This window comes from Heliangelus exortis, chromosome Z (assembly GCF_036169615.1).
Source record: "Heliangelus exortis chromosome Z, bHelExo1.hap1, whole genome shotgun sequence".
NCBI classification, from domain to species: domain Eukaryota; kingdom Metazoa; phylum Chordata; class Aves; order Apodiformes; family Trochilidae; genus Heliangelus; species Heliangelus exortis.
This window is the reverse complement of record NC_092454.1, coordinates 36,394,063-36,403,105: the sequence shown is the minus strand read 5'-3', so window position 1 is coordinate 36,403,105 and position 9,043 is coordinate 36,394,063.

The window sequence follows — 9,043 nt, the reverse complement described above, 5'->3', positions numbered from 1 at the left end:
CATGAGGATAGCAGCCTTTGTAATGTGTCGTGAGTTTTCTTATTGTAACAAAAGAAGCCTCCTCTTTTCATTTTCCATTTGGATTGTGTTGACTGCATGTGAAATACCAGCTTTTGTTTCTGAAAAACTTCAGTCCTCCAAGGCTCTTGAACAGTAATAATGTTCAAATTCTTCCTTAATTTTCTACTTCGTCCCAGCTGCTTCATCCAGCCAAATGGATAAAAAACTGTGTTGTTGCGGACTCTTTCAAACAGCTGTGCATATTAGATTTATCAGGAGTGCTGTCTGACCTCTGAGGCACCATTCAGCATAATATCAGATTAACCGTAGATAAAAAAAAGATAACACTCCCCTGAAGGGAATTAATAACAGGAGAATTAATTTTTATATGAAGGAAACTGAATCTTTATTATATTAAAAAGCTCTCCTGCTGTGATTTTGTCTTTTTTTCTTCTGCAAAACCAATGCCACAGAACCCACATGTTTCTCAATAAAGTGTAGGCCAAGAATGGAGACTACCACAGAAGATGTATTTCCTGTTCTGTGCTCTGTTTTAAAAGTAGTGCTCTTGGGCTTTTATACTTTTTGACTGAGGAAGCATAGGAATATTCAATACTGAAAATGTGATTCTACTCAGAATTAAGCATGCAACTGAATGTGTTCATAATGCTTACCTCAGGAGAGGGTTCTCTAGGAGTCATCAGTGACACCTCTGTGAAATCATTGGCCCAATGCTTATGAGCTGCTGGAAATACAAGAGGATGTTGGCTATCACAGAATGGGTGCTGAAAGCAGGTCAGAGGCATTTCCTTGTGGTCTAAACTTCCGTTAGCCCGTGGGCTGTGGGTACCACATCCAGCTGTGTTTTCTGCATCTCAAGAAGGATATAGCTGATATAGACAAAGCTCAGAGAAACAAACAGCCATGTGGTGAGACAGCTTGTTTTCAAGAACAAATTAAAAGGACCAGGACTTCAGTTTGGAGAAGATAAGCCTGACTGAGGTTACGATTGTGGTTTACAAAGTCATGAAGATGGTTACCCAACTGCAGGCAGAACTGTTATGTGCCAAATGCCACATTTGCAGAACAAAGAAAACAACATTTTAGAAAACAACATGTAGATTTTGTGTTAAAAATAAAACTTCTTACATGGCAGGTGTTGAACTTGTGAAACTTGCTGCCCAGAAGCTTACAGAAGCTGACAATGTGAGCAGCTTTAGAAAATGGACTACACAGGGTACTGGGTGACAAGTCAAAAATGGCCAGCGGAAGGACAAGGTGTGTCCTTCCCAACACCCCTAGTAAAACAGCTGTGGATTCTGGAAGAGTACAAAGGAAGTGGAGCAAAGAAAAGGGCTGTGGTCTTGGGCATACACAGTATCTCAATTGGTCTCCATAGGAGAATGAATACTGGGCTGGAGTGATGTCTGGTGTGAACAAGGACATTTGTTGTGAGATGATGATTTTCAACGTTTTGGCAAACTGTGTGAAATGTGAAATATGTATGAAGTATGAAATGTGAAATATTTTGTTTATTGTCCAACATTTATTGTCCAAAAAATTTGTTCTTAACACCAGTAGTGTTCCTGACATGTAAATTTCAAAGAATCATATAATGTTAGAGGTTGGAAGGGACCTCTAGAGATCTAGACCAACCGCCCTGCCAAAGCAGGATCACCTAGGGTGGGCCACACAGGAATGCATCCAGGTGGGTTTTGAAAGTCTCCAGAGAAGGAGACTCCACAAACTCTCTGGGCACCCTGTTCAAGTGCTCTGTCACCCTTACAGTAAGAAAGTTTCTCCTCATGCTGAGGTGGAACTTCCTGTGGTCTAGTTTAAACCCATTATTCCTTGCCCTATTACTGTGCACTGCTGGAAAGAGATTGGCCTCATCTTCTTGACACCCACCTCTCAGGTATTTATAGACACTAATAAGATCCCCTCTTATCCTTCTTTTCTCAAGGCTAAACAGCCCCAATTCTCTCAGTCTTTCTTCATAGTAGAGCTGTTCAAGTCCCATAACCATCCTTGTAGCCCTCCGTTGGACTCTGTCGAGTAGATCCCTGTCCCTCTTGAACTGGGGAGCCCAAAACTGGGTACAGTATTCCAGGTGTGGTCTCACCAGGGCAGGGTAGAGGGGGAGGAGAATCTCCCTAGATCTGCTGGACACACTTTTCCTGATGCCATTTCCAGGATACCATTGGCCTTCTCTGCCACAAGGACACATTGTTGACTCATGGTGAATTTACTGTCCCCCTAGGACTCCAACACCTTTCTCCATGGAGCTGCATTCCAGCAGGACATCCCCTAATCTGTACTGGTGGTTGTTGTTATTCCTACCCAGGTGCAGGACTCTAAACTTGTCCTCACTGAACTTCATGAGGTTGACTTTTGCCCAGCTCTCCAGCCTGTCCAGATCTTGCTGGATAGCAGCCCAGCCTTCTGCTGTTATCAGGCACCCCTCCCAGCTTCGTTTCATCAGCAGACTTCTGAGGGTACACTCCATAGCCTCATCCAGGTCATTGATGAAGATACTGAACAAAACGACCCAGTACTATCCCTGGGGAACACCATTGGCCACAGTCCTCCAGCTTGACTCTGCCACTGATCACAACTCAGTTGTTGAGCCAGTTATCAACCCACCTCACAGCCCAACTGTCTGTCCCACATGTCTTGACTTTTGTTATGAAGATGTTATGGGAAATCATGTCAACAGCTTGCTCTACTGAAGTCCAGATGTATGACATCCACTGCTCTCCCTTCATCTACCCATTTGGCCATGCCTTTGTAGAAGAGGATCAGGTTAGTCAAGCACAGTTTACCATCAGTAAATCCATGCTGGCTACTCCTGATAGCCTTTTCTTTCAGGTGGTTAGAAATATGTCTCAAGTATATTGAAATAATAGTGGTATCACAGATCTTATTTTTGTGTGGTGCATTGCAAAAAAGTCATCATTGTAAAGCTTGAAATCTTTCCATATGCAACAATTTTTTTAGTGTTTTTCAAGCATTCTTAAATAGAGAATCAAACTTCACATCCTACTATAAAAATACAGTCCTATGGAATTTGTCCATTACAAGAAACTAAAATTAATCATGCTTTAGGTGCATATTTAGGTTTTCAAATTTACTTATTATATAAATGTTGCCGATCATTACCCCAAAAAACAAAATAGTCAACATTCCCTCAAAATACTCTCCTGCATAGTATAACAACACTTGAAGTCTCAAAGCCAGGTGCTGAAAAATCATTCTTCCTATGGCATCCTTCTCCCATTAAGTGAAACAGATTTTGCATTCTGAAAATATAAGCATTCTCTGAGTAATGTATTTGTATTTGTTACTATTCCAATGTGTACTATTCCAATTTGTACTTCCAATACTATTTTGTAGTATTGGAAGTAATACTATCCCTGTCATTACAGTATAGCCTGTAATTTATTTAATTTTCAGTAAAAAGCATGCTAACTCATTCCTTTTATTGCTTGTATGTCTTAGACATCATAGAAGTTAAACTACTTCTATACTGGGAAATAAAATCGGCCTTGTAAAACATAAAAGTTTATTTGGTATACTTAATTTTTTCTTGATGGCAGTACAAAATTATTAAACTTACTTTCCTTTCATTTTTATATTTTTATAACTTCTAGGAAGTTAACAATTTATTTGCAGATTAGAAAAAGTGCCCGATTCAGTGCCTTGGCTAGATGTTTATGAAGTTGCATCTCTGTGGTTTTGCTACTTAGGGCTTGCTTATTTTGGGATCCATTCATAAGTGCAATGAATTAGCAAAGCATGTTTCTTAGATGACAGGTGCAAAACAAGTTTGATGTTTGATGAAGATACTGAAAACTATATTAAAAATAAAAGTGTTACTAAAGATCTTCATAAAGAACTTAAAAGTTCAGTAAAAGCAGCACAAAAATCAATCTTAAATTTAAAAAATAGCTTACTTCAAGAATTTACTTTCTTGTGGAAACTGGTAAAATTCACCTGAAAGAACAGTTCAAAGGAAGTATTTTAGTCAGTACAATTTTAATGCTTTTGAGAAAGAGTAGAATATTTTTTTAAAATATAAACCATCTTCATTTCCTTGCATGGAATTTCATCAGGTTTCCAACAGTGGCCTCCAATTTGATTATTTAAATTCAGCTGAAATACTTGCATGAAGATATTTGCCAAGAAGATGCAAAAAAACCCAAAAAGGAAATAATGGAAATTGCTCGTTTCCCATTCAAACAGTACTTTTAGTATAATGGGATTATGTGATAGAATACTATTGCCCAAATAGATCATAATCCAGATTTCACAGTGAGTTGTCTCCTTGAAAGGTCCTGATCTAAAACTTTAAATTCTCATTTCTCTGAACTTGACAATTTAAATACAAATCTAGATGAATGTCTAGAAAATAGCACAAAAACTTACTGTGATTGAGTTTTACTTAATCCTTGGCAAATTATTTAGCAAAATATGTAGATGTATTTACCTCAATACAAAATAAAAAAACTGCTTCATAATTGTTTTCATGAAGTTTTGGAAGAGTTGGCAATATTTTCTAAAGAAGTTATTAATTTACATGGGTTTTGTCGCAAACTGCTAATAAAGGCCTTCCACATTTTAATAAAATATTCATTGAAACTTCACTTCTGTGCCTGAGCAAGCTTCGTTTAATGTGAATGAGGACTTGCCATTGACAGAAAGTGGGAAGTCATTATATATTGTGTGAATCAGAAGAAGTGATTGAATTAGTAATGATGGAAAACCAAAAAGAAGAAGAAATACATTTATTACTGTAATTATGCACTAAATGTTTGATTAATTAATTCTATTTCATTGACTTAATCCAAATATATTTAGCCCTCTTGCACTGCATAGCTAAGTACAGGCCTGGTAATGGAGGCTCTCTAAGAATCATATTCTTCTTCACCCTGTGCTGCTGGCTACCTCTGCCTGGCCTTCCTCAGCCCCAGGTATTCAGGCCAGAGGTAACATTGGGCTGTTTAGCTAAATACCTGTCTGTGTCTCTTGGGAGAGGTTTTATCTGGAAAATTCTGTGTTCTTCAGGCATTAGGATTCCCTTGCAATGCCTTCTTTTGCATCCATATATCAAGGCTGGGGTCCTCCTTTCAACCATTTAAATCTATGTGATTGAGTCCATTGTAACCCATATGTTGCATAAGCAGATAGAAACTGTATCTGAGATATACCCTAATGAAAAACTATGTTCTCCATCCTTTTTCAGCATAGATACTAAAAATCACTTTAAAATTAGTATATAGTAATTATTACTGCTGCTGTAGCTTGACTCCGGCAGCTCAGGCTGTGCAGTGAATCATAACAGCATGACTAACTATGAAATGATTTCCAAGAAAGAATAGAAATTAAGTTAGCTGAAAGTGGACTATTTTCTTTTACATTCATTATCTCATACATTTTACTTACTTAATTAGCTGTTTCAACAGCAAAGTACATTATCTCACTTATTTTATATATTTAATTTATATTCTTATATATAAATTGTGTACAATTATACCTGTTACATGTTTTATCCTATATACAGGATACACACTCATTATTTAGTAATTTCCTAATTTTAGGGCATGTAATTTCCTGGGTGATTTTTTTTCAATGGAGCTTCTTGCTAGGGTTAGAGTAAAACAACTTTGAGAATGGATCTTAAGAAAGTTCTCAGTACAACTTTGTGGTGAATAATGATTTATTTTCTAGGACTTCTGTGTTTGGATGGCTCATTCTGTTAAAGAGCAGTTTTTTAAAAAAAGAACAAAACAACAACTTTAATACAGAGACAATGAAGGAGAAGGAGAGACAAAAGGAGAGAGAGAAAAGGCTTTCAGTACATATCTGACAGATAGAAAAAGCAACACTGTACTTCAGGCTAGAACAAAAAGCAGCCAGTAGTAGACAAAGGATTAAAAAAAGCCTATTTCCACTAAACAACTTCTGCTTTCCATCCAGGCTTCCTCACCAGGACTTGGAGCTCACAGCCTACTAAAATGAATGTTAATCTATGGCATGGATGGTATGGCTGGCTGTTGTACATAGCAACTGTCTATTTAGCCTATATCCAACTCAAGATTTCTCAAACAAAAAATAGTTGCCCCTGCACTCACAGCATATTTTTTTTCCTCCTTACTTTGTTAAGTAGTTTTATTCTTCCATCTTGGATAACTTTCCCCTTTCCTTTCAGGCTGTCCAAAGCTTATCTCCTTACCACTGCTTTAGTCTCCAGTGCCCACTCTGTGTTTCAAGATTTTTTGTGCAATTGCTTAGTATCAGAACTCCTTCATTTACACCAAGTTTCATACCTGTTCAGATCTCCCAGTGTGCCTTACTGTGAAAATTCACAGTGACTTTGAACTGCCCTGAGTTAGACACAAAGATTTTACGGTTTGTTTTGCACATTTTGTGTGTTAAAGTGCCATGTCCTGTTATAGGATAAAGCAAATAATAAATAACACTATGTACTTTTCATTATGTACTAATGAGCCTCCGCAAATAATAGACTATAAAGTTGTCTAATGATGATTCAATGAAATAATTATTTCCTTACTACATCAAGCAAAAGATTTACTGCCTCCACCAATACATCTTTGCTTGGGGAACATTGCCACCTACCAATGAAGTGTCCTTTCAGTCTTCTGGACAAAACCTTTTTTTGTTTGTTTGTTTGTTGTGGGATTTGTGTTTGGTTTTCTGTTTGGTTGGTTTTCAGGTTGTTTTTCGTTTGTGACTTTGTTTTTCTTTTTTAAAAGACAAAAAGTTGTTCTTTAACACACATTATGCAATAAGGGATAACGTGGAAGAACACCAACCAAGTAGATACCTGCCAGATATCCTCATAAAGCCAAGAGTAACTATCTGCTGCCCACCACAGGATAGAGCATACAGCCCATACATTTTCTTTCTCCCTGATGCCTCCAGAACACTGACAAGTGCTCATAGTGTTAAATCAAATTAAAAGTTAGAGTAAGCATACATTAAACAAAGAAAATTCCAAGAGCATGCAGCCTAGAAAAAGACAGGAAGAAAACAGTGAGAACAAAAATAAGTTTGACAAATTCAGCAAAATGGTAACTAGTGAAGGAAACATCGTATGCCAAAGTAAAAGAATTAGGTCTGTTTTGGGACTGTTCTCTAGAGCAGAGACATCTGGTATCTCACAAAATCATTCAATATTTTTGAGGTTCTAACAGAGCAGTAGAAACTCTCTGACAGGAAAAACAAGTAATAGTTAGAGTCCCAAATTTTGGGATATTTTACATAAAAATGAGGAATATAGCCAAAGAGAAAACACAAAAAACTATGGTAAAAGCACCGAGTTCCATCTTTCTATGTTTTAATGAGACCAATAAATAGCTTTCATGATTTCAGAATTACAATGCAAGCAATGACTAAATAAGCATACAGCCAAACAGCTAAGACCTAAGTACCCTAAAATATATCTTCTGAGACTATGTCATGTACATTGCATGCTTAGAAATATTTTAAATATGATAGTCTAATCAACAAAAGAAGGTCTTGTTACTGCTGAGTTGGGCTTCTATGTACAGCCAGGAATAAATGCAAAAAATTAAGAAATGCTATTAAAAATGCACTGGATTACAATCTTGTCAATCAATAATGTAAATAAGCCTCTTTTCTAGTGTCTTGAATAAGTATTGTTAAATCTCAATTGTGGCAAATTTTGATACTCTAATATGTTTATTTTCTGTCTTCTTTCTACATTGAATACATGAGATTAGTGAAACAATCAGGAAGTCTGTAACCACAGAAGGCTGGGGAAGCATTTTGAACGACAGGAAGGTAATATGTTTTTTTTTTATCATTTGCAAAATTAGAGAGTGAAGTACATGCCCCAGTCACATAATACTGTGGTATAGGTTGAAGTGGTCACAGCTTGATCATATGTTTTTTTTCTCTGGAAATCTAGAACAATTCCTGAATTACATTGTCTTATTATAATTTTAAGCAACTGTCCAATGATCCAGACATGTATGTTAATTTCAAAGCACACAGTGGTCATAAAAGAGAATTGCTTCTTTCTACAGGCAGTGAAAACCTTACAAATGGAAGACTGGAAAGTAAAATGAGACATCAACTGTACATTCATGATTACCAATATTACAGCTGCCTACTGAATAAAGCCTTAATTTAGAGCTTACACAATGATTGGTATACATAGAACACTTTTGACACTTCTTCAGCACACAGACCTTTTGGCAGATCTGTTTCATGTGTACCAAACAAGGAGTAAATAGAATGCAAAACAGAACCAATGAACCAAATGCTGAGGAAGGGGACATTCAGCATTATTTAAAAAAAACAACCAACCAAACAAAACCAACCAAACCAGTTTCTCTGGGAGCAACTTACAGCAGGTTCTCTGCAATATTATGAATTTCAACTTTGGAGATCTCTATCTACTGACAGGACAAAATCCTTTTTAAGTACAACTTTATTGTGAACTTTCAACATGCCAAAAAATAACAAGTTATATAAGTCTAATCACTTTTCATATTTCTTTTCTTTCAGGCTTATTCTCAGTGAACAACATATGACTAATCAGCTTCACACAGGTAATCTTATTGCTTCATTTACAGGGCAGCAGTGGTACTGCTGTGATTCAAAATTAATCTAAAATCACAGTCTCTACAGTCGACATTGACACTGGCAATAAAATGTCAGAGAACCTCCAATATGTAATATCGGCAAGCACAAGGTCTGTCCCTCCTGGAAATTTGAAAGATGCTTTCTATGTTTCACATCTTAAAATGCACCGAATTCCAAGCTAATACTTCTGAAACATCGTATAAAGCATGTTTTGTAGATGTAACCCATACAAGAGCAAAATCTTAACTGAGTGAACAGACTGTCCAGAAAAAAAAGGAAAAAAAAATTAGTAATATAAGAACAAAGGTGATTATGGACATATTAGCCAGAGCAAAAATTTTGAGTATATTTTAATTAGTTCCTAGCTGTAAAAAGTTATTTAACTAAGTAGCACAAACAGCAAATCTTTAAA